General features: G+C 44.9%; 1 protein-coding gene across 2 annotated transcripts in view; it reads left to right on the top strand.

The window, feature by feature from the left end:
* Positions 1-18,141, top strand: part of itgb3 (integrin subunit beta 3) — a 71,985-nt gene that overhangs the window by 17,149 nt on the left and 36,695 nt on the right. Inside the window, exon 1 of one of the 2 annotated variants that reach the window (XM_062958180.1) lies at positions 8,502-8,580. The exons of the other annotated variant lie outside the window; for it this stretch is intronic. The gene's annotated coding sequence lies outside the window, so the exon portion shown is untranslated. Of the gene's footprint in view, positions 1-8,501; positions 8,581-18,141 lie in introns of those variants that run through there. 2 annotated transcript variants of the gene reach the window in all.

The raw sequence follows: 18,141 nt of genomic DNA, 5'->3' as shown, positions 1-18,141 counted from the left end.
TATTGTTTCTTTCTCACAAGAAAAAAATACCAAGAACAAATTCTCAATAGAACCAATTTCAGTGCCACCAATGGCAAATGTATTTCAAACTGAACATTAAAGGAACTAACCAAGGTGTTGATCTGATTTTGAGTATAATGTTCAGCACCTTGGAAAGCTCCTTTAAAATGCAGATTAAACAGACCAGGGTCACTGGATCACTGACATCTGCACCACTTCATAACTAATGTATATAATGAGAAATAACAATGGGGCCAAAGTTAAAAGTTAATACTGTACTTAAGAGGGAGCCAGCATCAATGTAGTCAAATAAAAGTGGAAGTAAAGTTCTCCATCTGGAACAAAAACAAACAAACATTCAAGTGACATTGAAATGTCATAAGATAGCCCTCCAGGCAGATCTTCTGGGGCAAAGAGTTGGCTAAATTACTATAAATTCACAAAGTATTCATACTGTAAATGCTGGCAAATGTTGAAAATGTATCTACTTTCTCCAAGAAGGATATATGATTAGAAAATGAACATAAAGATTGCACTTCCTATTCCAACATGATAAACATGCACAGAATGACCAGTTGGCAGGTTTTCACTATGACATTTACAGAGGGTGCTATTTTATCATTGTGTTTCTTTTTTTACAGTACAACAATCTTTTAATGCATGCTAGAAACTTATTTCATACAACAGAATGTCTAGACCAATGGTTCTCAACCTGTGGGTCCCCAGATGTTTTGGCCCTCAACTCCCAGAAATCATAACAGCTGAAGAGTTGTAGGCCACAGATTGAGAACCACTGGTCTAAATGCTTGGACAAAAGTGCCTAGATAAAATCTGCAAATGATTTTTTTAAAAGAAGCCAACTGCCTTTCAAGTTTTTACCATTTTAGCATTTTTTCCCCCTCCACATTGCCTGAAACATACCTTATCTAAAACACTTTCTACACAAAAATGTATCCAGGACATTTCAAAAATGTTTGGTAGGGTCACATAACTTCGTGTTCTCCACCACTGTGTCTTCCACATGCCCAGTAGTAGTGTTGGATTGTAGCAGGATATGCACGCAGGAAAAGTGGAAGAAATCGATCGTAATTCTTTCATAGCTTTACAACAGAAGAGTAATGACTGAGAAATGCTAGGACCCTACCCTTCTCGAAGCATTCAAGGGAAGTATGGTGAGGAGAAAGGGACGTGCAAAAGAAACCTGAAGAATGTCCTTCAGTTAAATAAGTGAAACCTAATTAAAAGTGGAATCCTTTTTAAATATTTCAAGAATGTTTTTCATGGCTGCTAAAATCTAAATATTAGGACTGATTGGCTCCAGCATATGTTTTCATCCGGCTTGCTTTTCTAGAGCCTTTGACATATTTCCCAAAGATATTTTTAATTAAGTGATGAAGCATCAGATTCACAATAAAGGGCTCTCAACGAGGAAGACACCACTAAATGTATCTATGTGTCTTCCCATCAAAAGTTGCTGTTTTTCTAGAGTAGCTGTTAGCAGCTCTACAAATTCCACAATTGATTGCAATTTCAATTTCATGCCGTTCAAGAGACTTCCCAGAAACATGGAATTTGGAGATAACTTAGTTGGCAAGCAGCAAATAGAATAACACCAAATATTTGTTGGAGTGCACCAGTTTCTTTTCAGTGCCTATAAAAATCTACTACTGCCATGCCTTCTGCAAGTTCACTTGTTCCAAATGTAGGTGCACACATTTAAAAGCTGTTTTTGGTACCTGACCTGTTAGAAGCCCCTGCTGGTGCATCAAATCCGGGGAGAGTGTGGATGAGCACCCTCTGTCAGCTCCAGCTTATAATAATAATATAATAATAATTTTATTCTTATACCCCTCCCCATCTCCCCGAAGGGACTCGGGGCGGCTTACATGGGGCCAAGCCCGAACAGAACAATAAAACAAGACAAGAAAACCAATGAAACCAATAATCAAACCATAAAAACAAGTCGTAAAAACCACATACAAGATAAAATGTTAAAATCATGGATTAGGTTCAAAGAATCTAGGCCAAAGTGCTAAGAGTGCAAATAAATCATCATCAAGGAAGGAGGTTACTCAGCTGTAATGGCTATAAAGTGCCATTATAATGCTGGGGAAGGCATTCACTGTAATGGACAACCGGTCGATGATACAGAGATCAGTCACCAAAAGCCTCCCGGAAAAGCCAAGTCTTCAGGCTTGTCCGAAAGGAGAGGAGGGTAGGGGCCTGCCTAATCTCCCCGGGGAGCGAGTTCCAGAGCCGGGGGGCCACGATGGAGAAGGCCCTCTCTCTCGTCCCCACCAGCCGAGATTGTAAAGGTGGTGAGAGCAAGGGGAGGGCCTCTCATGCAGCTTCCCATGCAGGGACATGAGAGAAACCTCCCACAAGGACAGTAAAAACATCAAAAAATCCAGGCATTCTCTGGGCAACGACCTTGCAGACGGTCAATTCTCTCACATCAGAAGCAGCTTGCAGTTTCTCAAGTTGCTCCTGACACAAATAAACAAAACAAAACCCTGAACTATTTCTTTGTTTGTTTATTTATTTATTTGCAGCTCAATTAGCACAAATATTACACTTCTAATGTTCCTAACCATGAAACAACTTTTTGCATGAAATTTATTCAAGCCAAACAATAATATAATAAAATAATAACACTTTATTTATATTCCGCCCTTCTCCCCAAGGGTACTCAGAGCGGATTACAGTATATAAACAAACACAAGCAAACATTCAATTCCTTGTTACAGTGAGACACACACACATACACAGACAAAAGCAAAGGTTTCTCCTTTCATTTCTGGCTCTAGAGGCGGTACTCATCTCTGACTTTGGGGGAGGTTCTCGTCTCCATTTCCAAACCAAGGAGCCTGCGTTGTCACTTCCTGGTCATGTGGCCTTCAGGACTGCTTCATGATTGCCTTTTCCTGCCAAAGAAGTACCTATTTATCTACTCACATTTGCACTGCTAGGTTGGCAGGAGCTAGGGTTAACAGTGGGAGTTCACCCCATCCTGTGGATTCAAACTGTCAACCTTCAGATCAGCACAAGGGTTTAACCCATTGCACCACCGTGGCCCCAGAAGAACACTTGAAGCTTCCTCTCCAGCAAACCAACTTTCAATCTTGATAACATTTAAACCCAATTGTGAATCCCAACTGGAGTAGATGCATTGAATCAAAGAGAACTAATAATCACTGACATACATTCCATCGAGTAATTGGGTCTACCCTTTTTTTGGTCTAACACTGGGATGTAGACCTTCAGCTTCTAGACTCAGATTAAGGCTGAAGGCAAATTACATTTAAATTTTGTTACTGATTTTTGTTCAATTGCAGTACAACAGGGGAAGAGAACTTTCAGCCAATCAAGAAAAAAACATGCATGGGGAAACTTAGGCCCTCCATGTGTTTTGGATTTCAACTCCCACAATTCCTAACAACCTACCGGCTGTTAGGAATTGTGGGAGTTGAAGTCCAAAACACCTGGAGGGCCTAAGTTTGCCCATGCTTGTTCTAGCATGTAGAAGTCTGTCCCAAGCTACTGAATTGGGAGGAGACCAGGATGATAGCATTACCCCTGGCAAATAAGATGGGAGGACATAAATATTCTTAGAGAAAACCTTTTAATCAAATCCATGCGTAATCAAATCTGCCAAAATCAAACATGTAAATGTGGAGCTGCTTTTTGCAAGAGCTCCACATTCTTTGTACAGCTAGGAACAGAGTTGGAGGGAATGTAAATATATCGAAGAGATTAACTTGAAAACCCGGGATTGTGCACAGTACATGTCTGAGGCATCTGATCCAGCTCATCAGACATCCTGGCTGTTGATTACACGAGAAGAATATTTGTGGGCGTGCGACGAGTGAACCGCAAGGACCTTGGCCAGGAATTCTTGCCAGTTTTGTTTATAATATGATGGGGAAACTTTTAAAAATTGGCTAGTTCAGGGCAATACGTCACCATTTCCCTCCACTCCCACAGCTGCCTCGGCGTTTGGTCTTCTGTATTCCTAGACAGCAGCTATGACTACAGAGCTGTTTTGCCTACCCTGACAAGAGTTTCCAAAAATGGCAATAATTTCTCCTCTGGGCCTCCGAGCTCTGTTTACTTGAGAAATGTTACAATTAGAAAGAGCTGTCTTCTTTGTCTTGCCAAAAGCCACCCCACCTCCTGCCCGGGTACAAAACTTGCCAGAAAAGAAACTTCCTAGCATGTTGTATTAATTTAGTAAATGATATTTTTCCCTCCCTAGGGTCCTCAGGCCTCCCTTTTGCCACATTTCAGAAGAAAGAGCCTTTTTCTTTGGCTTGTTTTTCTTTTTCTGCCCAGAGTCACTCTGCTTATATGTATTATGCTGAATTTAGTATGGCCAAAATGAGACATGTCCCTTCATTTTCTTTTTACAAGCAGAAGCCAAGGATAACAAAATATTTTAAACTACATAATTGGATTGTCTGAAATTTGTCTGAAATTTGGAGACAGATATGAAAACAAAGTTGCTATAGATCCAAGAAGTAATTTTTGGATTTGCCATAAGAAACTGTTATCTTCCTCCTCTTTTGCTTCTGTATTGTTGGCAAGCATGCAATAGGGATATATGGGGGATAAATTATCTACTAGTAGTGTGCATTTGGGACTTAACCTTGTCCCATTTTGTGTCCTGGCTTTCGGTGGGGCCCTGTTCCGTTTTTGTCTGACCTCCCAAAATAGGGAGGTCAGACATTTGTTTTGTACAAATACGTGAAGGGAAGCCATAGGGAGGAGGGAGCAAGCTTGTTTTCTGCTGCCCTGCAGACGAGGACACGGAACAATGGCTTCAAACTACAGGAAACCTGAACATCAGGAAGAACTTCCTCACTGTGAGAGCTGTTCGACAGTGGAACTCTCTCCCCGGGGCCGTGGTGGAGGCTCCTTCTTTGGAGGCTTTTAAGCAGAGGCTGGATGGCCATCTGTCGGGGGTGCTTTGAATGCGATTTCCTGCTTCTTAGCAGGGGGTTGGACTGGATGGCCCATGTGGTCTCTTCCAACTCTACTATTCTATGATTCTATGATTCATCTTCTGGGCCGAAAGATCTATTTTCTTTCAGCCCAAAGCACCCGAGTAAGAAGCGCTCCTTACTCAGCGATCGGCTGCAGGCCCTGTGAGGCCCGGGTGTGTAGGCCCAAAGCCTGCACCCATAGGCCTGGAGCTTTGGGCCTACAGGTTCAGGCTTTGGGCCTACACACCCAGGCCACACAGGGCCTGCAGCCGAATGCCGAGTAAAGAGCGCTCCTTACTCAGCGATCGGCTGCAGGCCCTGTGAGGCCTGGGTGCGTAGGCCCAAAGCCTGCACCCGTAGGCCTGGAGCTTTGGGCCTACAGGTGCAGGCTTTGGGCCTACGCATCCGGGTCTCACAGGGCCTGCAGCCGATCGATCCAAAAAGCAGGCTTGGAGCCTATACCGGCTCCCACCTGCCTTTCATTTAGAGGTGGGTTTTTTTGGGAGGGGGGGGGGGCTTTCCATTTCGTGCCATCTGAATGGACGGTACAAAACAAAAACACAAATGAAACAAAAGGAACAAATACCATGCACATCTCTATTATCTACCCCAAAAGCTTGACAAAAACATATCATACACAAAAAACATCCCTTTGACAAGCCAGAGAGCCCTATTGTCACCTAGAAATATGAAGATATGGATGGTCTGGCTTTAAAGCAGGGAATTGCAGGTATAGTTTGGGGACTTCAGAAGCAATGTGTAAGGATCCCATAAATTGTAAATTACTTGAAGGAATACAAGAAGCAGGGGAGGGGAGGGGGCAGGAAATAGTCACAATAGTCATCCTGGTTCAGTAGAACAAGCCCAGAAGAAGAAAACAGTGTCTTTTCACTTAGGCCCCTTTTACACTGCCATATAATTCAGATTAGGAGCCCCGGTGGCGAAGTGCATTAAAGCACTGAGCTGCTGAACTTGCAGACCGAAAGGTCCCAGGTTCAAATCCCAGGAGCGGTTTGAGCGCCCGCTGTTAGCTCCAGCTTCTGCCAACCTAGCAATTTGAAAACATGCAAATGTGAGTAGATCAATAGGTACTGCTCCGGCAGGAAGGTAACGGTGCTCCATGCAGTCATGTTGGCCACATGACCTTGGAGGTGTCTACGGACAACGCCGGCTCTTCGGCTTAGAAATAGAGATGAGCACCAACCCCCAGAGTCAGACATGACTGGACTTAAAGTCAGGGGAAACCTTTAGCTTATAATTCAGATTATCAAAGTAGATAATCCACATTAACTGCTTTGAACTGGATTATATGAGTCTACACTGCCATATAATTCCATTCAAAGCAGATAATCTGGATTTTATATGGCCGTGTAGATGGGGCCAGAGCCATTCTGAAGAGAGCCAGCCAGAAAAAGACAGCTTCAGGAAGGAATTCTTGATGAGACCATTAATTTTTTTCTTATCAGCCCAGTTGCTGGGAAAGGAAATAGAACAGCACAACAGTGACTGTTTCAACGGAAAAGCAAAAAGGAGGCCCTGCATTTGGAACACATTTGGTTTTACTCATGCCTTCCTGACTCAGGCCTGTATTCTTGGTAAATAAGGCTGTGTGTTCAGAGTTTTTCTGCCAAGGGTACTTTAATTTCAATTTGGTAACAGTCTGGAGGAAGAGGAGGAAAACTGCATATAGTAGCCTTGACTGGCACTGATAACGTCATCACATGGGGCTTTTTGACTGTTCTAGGATGCAGTTAAGACGCAGCTCATTACAGACGCAGGGCTAGTTCCAGTGGGCTCCGTCCCAGCTCATTGCATGCTGTGTCTTGGCAGCATGAAAAGAGGCAGCCCTAAGAACATGGGTGACTATCCATGTTCTCATTGAGTAAGCCAGGGACAGTATGAGATCAAGTCGGGGAAAGATGGGAAACTGTGGGATGGTGAGGGGGCAATGTGGGGCATTGCTGAATGGTTTCCAGCACTGCCCCACAGATTCACCCTGCTGCCCAATGGATTCCCCCGCTGTCCCCCAGCTTAATGACCTTCATGTGATGAGGTCTTTAGCTCTATTCTTCACACTTCACAGTGGTGGAATTTCAGCTTGATGCATTTTTGTCTTTGAGAATAGTGTTTCTAGGCCTCATTCCCAAATAAAAAAGAACTTTGAATTGACGTGGTAGTGTCAATGTGAAAGTGATTTTCAAGCCAATTGCAATGCTTGGGATGAAAAGGCCAGATCCAGCCAATGAACCTGGCAGTGTTTTGCCCTCTTCTACAATTAGTAGGGTAGCTTAGCTTTTCAAGCCATCAGAAGGCTCTACTTTTATGCACTGCCCCTCACCTAATTTATAGAATCACTAGCTTTGCCCAGCCACACGTTGCTGTGGCTTATGCTTTCAGAGTGTTGCTCTTTATTTTCTGTCCTGATTTTAGAGATTATATTGTTCTGTATTATTATATCACAGTAATTATTACATATTATATTTATAATCTTATATTATCTGCTTAGAACTGGATTATATGAGGGTCCCTTCTTCATAGCTGTATAAAATGCACACTGAAGTGGATTATATGGCAGTGTGGAGTCCAGATAATCCAAAGCAGATAATATAAGATTATAAATGGGTTATATAGCTGTGTGGAAGGGCCTTGAGTCTACACTGCCATATAATCCAGTGCAAATTAGATAATCTGTGGAAGAGGCCGAGGCCTAAATCTGCCTGTCCCCTGGGCTGAGTTGGTTGCTAGGAGACCAAGTGGGCAGAGATTAGTCCTCTAACTGGCAGCAATTGGATAAAAACAATTATTCATTTCCCTCTAATTAGAACTTTATTTTTCTTTTCTTTTTGTTGTATCAACCTAGAGGCGTGGATGATGGGTTGTGTTGTCAAATTTCAAGGTTGGAGGGCCTGTAGTTTTGTTGTTTTGTTGGTCGCCGTGATGCCATCACTCATTTATATATAGAGTTGGAAGGGACATAATGGGCCACTGAGTCAGACCCCATGCTCAGTGTAGGATTTCCTGCTAAAACATCCTCAGAAGGTAGTGGTCCAGCTTTCTTTTAAACATGTCCAAAGAGTAAGATTCCTCCACCTCTCTAAGAAATAGGGTCTTTTGCTGAAAAACTCTTATTTGCAAACCATTAGACCAGGTCCAATCCACTGGGGCAGAAGAAAATAGGCCTGTCTCCTGCTCTCTGTGACAGCCCTTGAGGCATTTAAAGAGTGCAATCTCTCGCTCTCACACACACAGTCTTCTCTTCACTATACTGAAATATGCCCCGCTGCTTCAACTCTTCCTCATATGTTTTGCTCTCAATACCTCATATCACCTTCATTGCCCTTCTCTGAACTTGCATCAATTTATCTTTATCCTTGTTCAAATGAGGTGCTCAGAGCTAAACTCAATACTATATTCCAGATGAAGCTTGACCGAGTGCAAAATTTAGTAGGACTCTTACTCCCCTCGACTATGCTTCTATTAATACAAGGTTAAAATAGCTTTTACCTGTCCATATTTATTTGCAATCCAGATCCCGTGCCAAGGTCTCTGCTATTGCAGGGAAGCAAACAGTTTTCTTTGGGGAGAAAACTGAAGCAAAGTAAGTATTGAGCAGTTCTCCCTTTTCATTGTGATCTGTTACGACTTTGCCATCTGTATTGAAAAGCAGTGCCACTGTCTTCTTGGTCATTCTCTTGCCTCAGATAGGACAAAAAAGGAGACATGGCTGGATGTAAAAATACTTGGCAAAAATGAGTTTCTTTGTTAGAGACTGTGATGACCCATGGGCCTTGTAGTCCTGCTCAGGACATTGTAATTCCTGATGAAGATGAAAACTTGGGTTTTTTACCTTCCCAGTCTGAACTGGATTCCTCTCAGCCAGATCTTTCCCAGGCAGATCTGGGAACCTTGCACCTGCAAGAAAGTTGTCTCCCAGAAGTATGTCAAACAAGCCCAGAGCCTACTTCTCCCGTGTTCTTGCGCCGGGAGTTTTGTAAACAACAGAGAAGTTTGGAATCAGCTTCGCGCAGGAGTGCGAGGATTGCAGCTAAGAATGTGGCCAATTAAGACTGCTTCTCGTGAGAATCTTTGGGGAGTCTCACATCTGGTCTCAGAGTTAGCTTTCGGTTCTGATTCCCAGAGAACTGCTTCGGCGGGAAAGCTAGACTCTATTTAGGTGTTTTACCCGCGTAGTAACTTCGCGGAGTCAATTCGTCAGCCTTCGGAGCGAGTTGTGTCTGGACAGCGCGCTCCGATTCAAGCCTCGCTCCTGCTCAAGCCTTGCCTTGCTATCCAGCCTTCGCCTTGCTTCCCAGCCTTGTTTATCTACGGACTTTGCCTTGTTTCCCAGGATCAATCCTTGCCTTGTTCCACGGATTTATCAAGTTATTCCACGGACCTTGTTCTTGTTCTTAGTTACCTTGTTCCACGTTCAAGCCTTGTTTCAAGTATCAAGTTATTTCCTAGCCTCGCTCAAGTTTCATGGACTAAAGGACCTTGTCATCTCCCCTCACTTTGCCTGGCAAAGTGAGTGTTTCGGTTATTGGATTACAACTTTGGACCTTAATATTTCTTATTGGACATTGCTTTTTTGGACTAATTCTGACCTTTCCTGAAAGGTCTAATTCTGAACTATTTTCTACACTTGTTTTTATTAACCTTATATATTCCTTCAATAAAGATATTAGATAGATTCTGGCCTCTGTGTATGGTTATTGGTGCTCTGCAGCCTGGGTCGTGACAGAGACTTTGTTAAGATACATGCCTGTATATTGCTCAGAAAAGGCAGGCATTTTGTCTAACTGAGGATTCATCTAGAGTTGCCGACTTGTCATTGTTTCAATAGCTCAGCCAATATCCCATCTTTCTAGGTAATTGTTAGTAGAGGATTTAAAATTACAGGTTGGGAGGGATATTGTGCCGTCCGCCGGACAATAAAAAACTATAAAACTGAAACGTGCTGTCCTTTATCCGGGCGAACTGCAAATCCCTATAAGCTGTCCTATAGATATTGAACGACTGAGTCTGGATAACTTCAAAAAGGATGTTTATTCATACAAGGTTGTAAACCTGGCACAGATCTTAAAGTTGCAGAAAATGAAACAAATTTCTATAGGTTTTAGGTACAGAATTATCCCTGGTTCCAGAAAGCAAAGGTGATTATAAAACCACTATACCCTAATCACGCTGCCTATATTAGAAGGAGAAACTCTTTCCTTCCCTATCTTTACAGCAAAGATTAGTTCTAGAAGCGACGGAATAACCCTGCTCCTCTAACTAGATTTCCTATTCCAGATCAGTATAATTCAATACTTATCTAATTTGGATAGGCTTAGATTGGCCTGGTTTTGAGGATGATTTGTCCCAGTTAGCTTTGCACAGCTCCAGCACGTTGGAAGACTATAGCCAGAATGAAGCTCTAAAATGGAGACTAGACCCTGGTAAAAAGGGCGGTCCTAAGATGTTGCACTCTTTGACCAATCACTGCAAAGAAAACTGCAGCCAGCTCTTGCAGATTCCAAGCCACTTTTCCTAGGCTTTTGCAGCCAGAGGCTCAAACAAAATGTAAAGGAGGGAAAACAAACAAACGACCAATAGGTAAGGCAAACCATCGTCCTGGGGGACGGAACACTCCCCGCTAAATTCCCAGGATGTGGGAATTTACCAATCAAAAACATACAAACACCTTTGTATACACAACAATACAAACACTAGAACTTTAAACATCTCCAATAAGCAACACGAGGTCACTAATTGGTCTGTCCAAAATGGACACTTTGCCTCTGTTGCAAGTCTTTAATTGAACTTTCCTGACCTTACCGTCCGGGCAAGGAAAGGTCTTTAATACAATGCCCATGGGCCATGCATGGCGGGGCAAGTCTTTGTCCTTTAACAACACAACGTTGTTAACCTCAATGTTGTCCTGTGGGCTTTGCCAGATTCTTCTAGCTTGAAGCTGGCTTAAGTACTCAGCTTTCCACCTTTTCCAAAAGTGGTTGGCCAAGGACTGCACCTGTTTCCACAGGGCACGGTGAGTTCCGTCCGGAACTGGCAACATGATGTCCTTCCATCCTGGCACCTTTTGTGTCAAAATAAGTGCAGGAGTCAGTGGTTGTAAGTTCTCAGGGTCACTGGTAAGGGGAACCAGCGGCCGGTTGTTGATAATTGCGGTAACTTCCGCCATAAGTGTCACCAAAACATCATGCGTCAATGACCTATGACTCAAAAGCATGGCATTAAGGATTTTGCGACTAATACCAATCATCCTCTCCCAAACACCACCCATGTGGGAGGCGTGAGGAACATTGAAAGTCCACATAATTTGTTCAGTATTCGTAAAGTTCTGAACCTTTGGGTCTCTCCCAAACCTAGACACACAATTGAGTTCTTTGGTCGCACCTACAAAATTGGTGCCACAGTCCGACCGAATTGACTTAATTGGCCCTCTGAGGGCTATGAACCTTTTTAATGCGTTTAAAAATGATGAAGTGTCCATCCCTTCTATGACTTCTATATGGACAGCTCGTATTACTAAACAAGTAAACAAAACTGCCCACCTCTTGTTATTTACAACACCACCCCTGGTTTTCCTAGTGACAACCTCCCAAGGACCAAACACATCGATTCCCACATGGGAAAAGGGTGGGTCTGTCAAAGTCCTATCCTGAGGTAGTTCTGCCATCAACTGACTTTGACAGTTTCGCCTAAGGCGCCTGCATTTAACACATTTGAAAATACAACTGTTGACCAACCTTTTGGCATTAACTACCCACAGACCTTCATTTCTAAGGGCTGCCTCAGTTAGAGTTCTACCCTGATGATGGATCCTTTCATGGTGATGCCGAACGAGCAGCAATGCAGTGTGACTATTAGGGGGTATGATGATGGGGTTTTTTATGCACGCCTTGAGTTTAGCTTTGGCTAACCTTCCTCCAACTCTCAAAATACCCTCCTTGTCTAGAAATGGGTTTAACTCATTTAGAAGACTTTGATTAGGGATGTTGAGCCCTTGCTCTAGCCTAGCTATTTCCTGCTTGAAAGCAGATCTCTGTACTGACTTGAATATGACGCTCTTAGCCTTTATCATATCCTGGACCTGTAAAGGCTCACTATCTTTGCAAGCTAAACGATGTATAAGCCTAGCTACTGCTCTAAGAAGACTGTGCCACTCCGAAAAACATTCAAAACGGTGTGGTTCCAGGCAAGATCTTTGGCCCATCTTGATTTCTGTGGTCATCTTGCAAACTTTCACCTCTGGAACGGACTCGGGCAATTCTGTATTATCGGTGGGAGAAAAGGCTGATGGAAAATTGACTTCGGTCAAGCATCTGGGGCCTGTCAGCCAACTTGAACTTAACACTCGTTGAGTTGAAGCTCCTCTGGAAGCGATGTCAGCTGGGTTGTTGCTGGTGGCGACGTGGTGCCACTGGCTAGGCGTAGAACTGGATAGAATGTTGTTGATTCTATTAGCCACATACACCTTGAATCTTTTGGTTGTGTTGTTGATGTAACCAAGCACAACTGTACTGTCCGTGTGGAAATGGACATCTTGAAACAAGTCTCCTATCTCTTGCTGGATGATGCGCCAGAGCTGGACAGCAAGAACTGCTGCACACAATTCCAGCCGGGGTATTGAAGTTCCCATAGGAGCTATTTTAGCCTTTGCCATGATGAATCCTGCGTGACAAAAATCTCTGTCCTTTTGTCGCATGTATGCCACAGCTGCTATAGCTCGCTCAGATGCGTCACAGAAGATGTGAAGTTCTGTGGTGGGTTCTATCATTACCTTACAGGGCGCAAATTGTCTGGGAACTGCGATGGTTTCCAGGCCTTCAGCTTGGGCAGTCCAGTTTGACCAAGCCGTTTTTATTGATTGAGACAGCTCTTGATCCCATCCTATTTTTTCTTGGATCACCTGTCTGAACAGAAGTTTAGCAGTGATCAGGACAGGAGCAGCTATGCCTAAGGGATCAAATATCCCATTGATGGCGGAAAGCATCTGTCTCTTAGTGTTCACAAACTGAAATTTAGATGCTCTTAACGAAAGATGGTCCGATTTTACATCCCAGAGAAGTCCTAAACTAGACTGGGAGCTTAACCCTTTGAATAACTCATGAACATTGCTTTCCGCTAAGTCTTCGGAGGGAAAGGCTTGCAAGATTTGTCTGCTGTTGGATAATAGTTTGTGCAGGCGAATGTTGGCACCTTTTAACAAAACCTGCAGCTCATGCACTATTTGGATGGCTTGATGAACGGAGTCAAACGAAACCAGAAGATCATCCACGTAGAAGTTGTGGTTAACTATGCTGGCGACTTCTGGACTGAACTGGTGCCCAAACTCATCTGCGGTTCTTTTGAGGCAGTAGTTTGCAACGGCTGGAGACGGGGTATTTCCAAAGACATGTACGCGCATCTGAAAAACCCGAACGTCACACAAATTTTGAGTGTCCGCGTACCACAAAAACTTGAGGTACCTGCGATGATCAGGACGAACTAAAAAGGCGTAAAACATCTTGTGGATGTCTGCAATAACAGCAAACTCTTTCTCTCTAAATCTCAAGATGACTCCGAGCAAACTGTTTAAAAGATCTGGTCCCTTTAGCAAAACATTATTAAGAGAAATGCCTTGGCATGCGGCACTGGCATCGAATACAATTCGGACCTTGTTAGGCTTTTGGGGATGCGTGACTTTATGGAAAGGCAGGAACCAGTTTTCTTCATTGACCTCACTTTGATCAGAGACCTCGGCGTAGTTACTTTGGAACATGTCTTCCATAAAGCCAACGATTTGCTCCTTTACCTTGGGGTCTTTCTGCATCTTCTTCTTCAGTGACCAGAGTCTATTTTCTGCCACATGCCTGTTGTTTGGCAAAGTGGGTTTTTCTGCTTTAAAAGGCAGAGGGGCTATCCAATTTCCCTTGGGACTCCGGGAAACTTGAGAGTTCATGATCTCTAAAAACCTCTGTTCATCTTTGGAAAGCGCTGTAGTTTCATCCCTTTCGGAGACTTCAAAGATGGAAGAATACTCTGGTGTTATCCCCTGACAATAGACCGAGATATGACTCAAACAGCCATGCATTAGTGTGGGGCGACTGCCTTGAAGCACGTGCGCTTGACGAGTGTCCACCGACGATGGAGGGTGCATCCTATTTATGCACACTGGGCCTGTAACTGTCCAGCCTAGTGGTAGCAGCTGAGCAATGGGCGCCCCTGGAGGTCCCTTAACTTGGTCGTTCACATAGAACAAGTTCGGACAGTCCGCACCAAGCAGAAGGGCAATGTCCACATCTGGACGGAAAGCAGGTAAGGCGTTCTTCAGCTTTCGCAAGTGAGGATGGGCTTCCACGACTTCTCTGGTGACAATCTGCCTTTTGTTCCGGGGAATAGAGGAACACTCAATGAGGTCTGGTAACTCGAACAGTCTCTTCTGGTCACAAGAGGAGACAACAAAGCCGGATGCTATGCGACCCTGCAACTTCTTCTTCCCTACACAGGTGGACATGGTGTAGTCGACCGTCTGGGTTTTTATGTCAAACAGTTGGAAAAACTCTGGAGTCGCCAGGGAGGCGTCGCTTTGTGAATCCAAAGCCACGTAAAGTCTCTTTTTAAGCCAAGGTCTTCTGGCTGGATATACATCTGCTAGGCAGATGGGATGGCAGACTCTGAACTGGTGCACGTCAGAGCATAGTTCAGTACAGGCGACCGATGGAGCATCCTCCTGCATCCGTGACGCGGTCTGCATGTTGGTGGCTTCAGTAGATGACCCTTCTTTGGAAGACGTGTCCCCTTTGGCGCGGGAGACAGCGTCAGAGTTGTGCATCGCGGTGCAATGCTTAAGGCTGTTACACCTTGCGCATTTGACGTCCTCTTTGCAGTTGGATGCAAAGTGAAGAGTTGCTCCACAGCACCTAAAACATATGCCCAGCTTCTGTACAATCTGTTGTCTTTCTTTATAAGGCTTCTTGCCAAATTCCCGGCAGTTGGCCAAACTGTGAGGCTTTTGGTGAATGGGGCAGAGCACCTCCTTCACCTCTGACTTGGATTCGTTGGCCCTGTGCTGAGTTTCAACAGCCTTAACACTAACCGGTCTTTTGGCCTCTCTGGATGGTTTTTTCTCCACTTTAGGTGCCTTCTCTGGCTGGGTCCCTTGGTATAAGGTGGGGAGGCCCGTCTGCGGATCATTCCTTTCTCTGGCCGCCCTGGTGATGAACTGGACCAAATGAGAAAATGGAGGGTATGCCTGGGAGTGGGCCTCCTTGTAGTTGAAGACCTCCTGTCCCCAGCGTTCTTGCAAAGTGAAGGGCAGCTTGGTCAAGATCTGCCTCTGGGACAGGTGCTGATCGAGGCACTTCAAACCGGGCAGTTCTGGATTCTCCTTGGCCGACTCTAATTCCGTAAGGAGATCGCTGAGGTCCCACAAGAGTTTGAAGTCTTTGAGTTTTAAAGCTGGGAACCTTTGGAGCTTGTCCATAAGAGATGCTTCAATCTCTGTGCTGGCCCCATACCTCTGCTGCAACCTGGCCCAGGCCTTTTCCAGGGCTTTGTCGGGATCGGCTACGTGGGCTGCGTAGATCTTCTTAACTTGTGAGGATGAGGCTGGGCCCAACCATGCAGCCAGAAGAGTCAGTTCTTCCTCAGGCAATAACTTTAAGTCTCTGATTGCTCTCTGGAAGGTGGCCTTCCAGAGAAGAAATTCCTCAGGCTTGTCCGAAAACTTTTCGACACCCTTGTCCTTAAGATCTCTTCTGGGGCTTCTGATGATGGAGACAAGCTGGGACTCTGGCGTCGAAGGGAACAATTGAGGAGTTTGCTGTTGTGGAGTGGACTCCCACCGTGCACCTTGCGTCAACCTTTGGCCTCTTGGAGGGATGACATCGACCACTGACGAATCGGTGGCTCCCTGTGCAGCTGTCTGTAAGGGCCAACTAGCACTTGGCCTTGAGGCCCTGATTGACTGACCTAGGGATTTAGCAGGAGGCACAGGTAGCTCGGGCAAGGGTGAGCTCCCCGCTATGACGCTCTGCTCTGCAGGAAACTCAAAAGTGACTTTGGGGCCCTGCTCTGGGTAAGGAGAGAAGTCTTCCTGTTCCTCATCCGAAAACTGGCTGTTTAAGCTATTAAGATGCACAAGCACCTTGGAAGAAGGGTCCTGCTTCGGCAACTGACTTACATTTTCTTCTGTGAGTGGCTCAATTAGGGCCTTGGCCAAAGTCTCAGCCCTTACCTTTTTGGCAGTAGCATCCATCCTTATTCTAAGCATTTCTATTTCACCTTGCCTTTGGGCCTGTTCCATTTGCATTTCGCTTTGTCTACGGGCCTGTTCTATTTGCAGTCGTTGCTCTTCTTCTTTAAAGGGAAGGGTGAGATCAGCTGCCTTAGCATCAGCCTCCGCCCCCGCTACCTTGCTCTTTAGCTCTAGACGTGCAGCCTCCTTAATGTGCAAGGCAGCTAGGGAAGAGATGGCACTCCCAGCAGCAGAAGACTTGCTAGAGTGGCTATGTTTAGATGATGCACACTCCCTTAGTTTAGATACCTGGCTAGAGCGGTTGGACTTAAGACTAAGTGCCACAGCAGGTGATTTTAAAAGATTGGTCTCATGGCTGCTTAAGGAAGACTGATTTCCTTTTGGCTCAGACCTTAGATTAACAGGTGGAGAACTAAATTCCAAGGCATCTAGAATTGCCCTCACCTTATTTTCTTTCTCATTAGTGTCAGCTAAGACACTCACTATTTCTAACTCTGAATCCTTGGCGTTAATGCGCTCGAGGACCTGGACTATCTTAGACACCAAACCCCTCCAGAGACCGAAGGTCTCTTCAAGGTCGGTCTGTAATATGGATGGCACCCTTGTAATACCCAAGCTCTCAATTCTGTCCATCAATGTTACAATTCGCTCCCATGCCGAACCTAACCTCACATGGAGGAGCTCCTTTTCATCTATTAGATGGGCTAGCATCTTGGCTGAAGGGTGCTTTATCCTTTGGGGCCTTTCATTCCTACTTTCAGCCTCAGAAGGAGGTATACCATCTGTATCATCTTGAAATTGCATAGACATTATGTATTCTTAATAGCAAGTAAATTTACAATAAAAGCAAATGCAATATATAATACAATGCACAACACTTAACCATAGCAATATATATCACTAAGTAACTATACTTTACAAAGATTGTGACCTTTGGCGCCAGATTTTAGTGGGCAAGCTGCAAAATGCCAACTGACAGCAACTTGCCACTTGATACCTCCCTTGCCCGAGTGACGTAAACTGCCAAAATGGCGACTTCGCCAAATTTTCAAGCACCTCGTGCTCTGCGGCTCGAGGCCTGCCGCCGAAGGAGCACCGAGGCTGGCTTTGGAAAGGAGGAGAGAAAAGACGCCTCCTCCCCGCTGTGAAGGGAGGTCACCACCGCAGGTCGATGAAACAGGTCACCACCGCAGGACGATGAAGCAGGTCACCACCGCAGGACGATGAGGCAGGTCACCACCGCAGGACGATGAGGCAGGTCACCACCGCAGGACGATGAGGCAGGTCACCACTGCCAGGCGATGAGGCAGGTCACCACCGCAGGACGAAGAGGCAGGTCACCACCGCCAGGCGACTGTCCCGGCCGAGTGCTTCTGGACTCACCACCTCCAGGACCTACTGCTGGGTTTTGCACAGCCGTGCAATTGCCGAAACAGCCGCAGGGCTACGCGCACACACGCGAGCTGAAGAGCAGGATACTGCAGAGGCTGAAGGAATGGAGCCCCACTCTCTCACTTGCCTTTCGGCCTGGCAGCAAGCTTTCACTGCAACAGACCAACAAAATCAAAGTCTCTATGGCCGTGCAAGCTAGCTGAAGCGGAAAAACCGCTGATCGTCCTCAAAACTGTGCCGTCCGCCGGACAATAAAAAACTATAAAACTGAAACGTGCTGTCCTTTATCCGGGCGAACTGCAAATCCCTATAAGCTGTCCTATAGATATTGAACGACTGAGTCTGGATAACTTCAAAAAGGATGTTTATTCATACAAGGTTGTAAACCTGGCACAGATCTTAAAGTTGCAGAAAATGAAACAAATTTCTATAGGTTTTAGGTACAGAATTATCCCTGGTTCCAGAAAGCAAAGGTGATTATAAAACCACTATACCCTAATCACGCTGCCTATATTAGAAGGAGAA

The sequence above is a fragment of the Anolis carolinensis genome, chromosome 6 (assembly GCF_035594765.1).
Source record: "Anolis carolinensis isolate JA03-04 chromosome 6, rAnoCar3.1.pri, whole genome shotgun sequence".
NCBI lineage: Eukaryota > Metazoa > Chordata > Lepidosauria > Squamata > Dactyloidae > Anolis > Anolis carolinensis.
The sequence above is the reverse complement of the archived record's forward strand: the minus strand, read 5'-3'. Positions and strand labels throughout refer to the sequence as shown.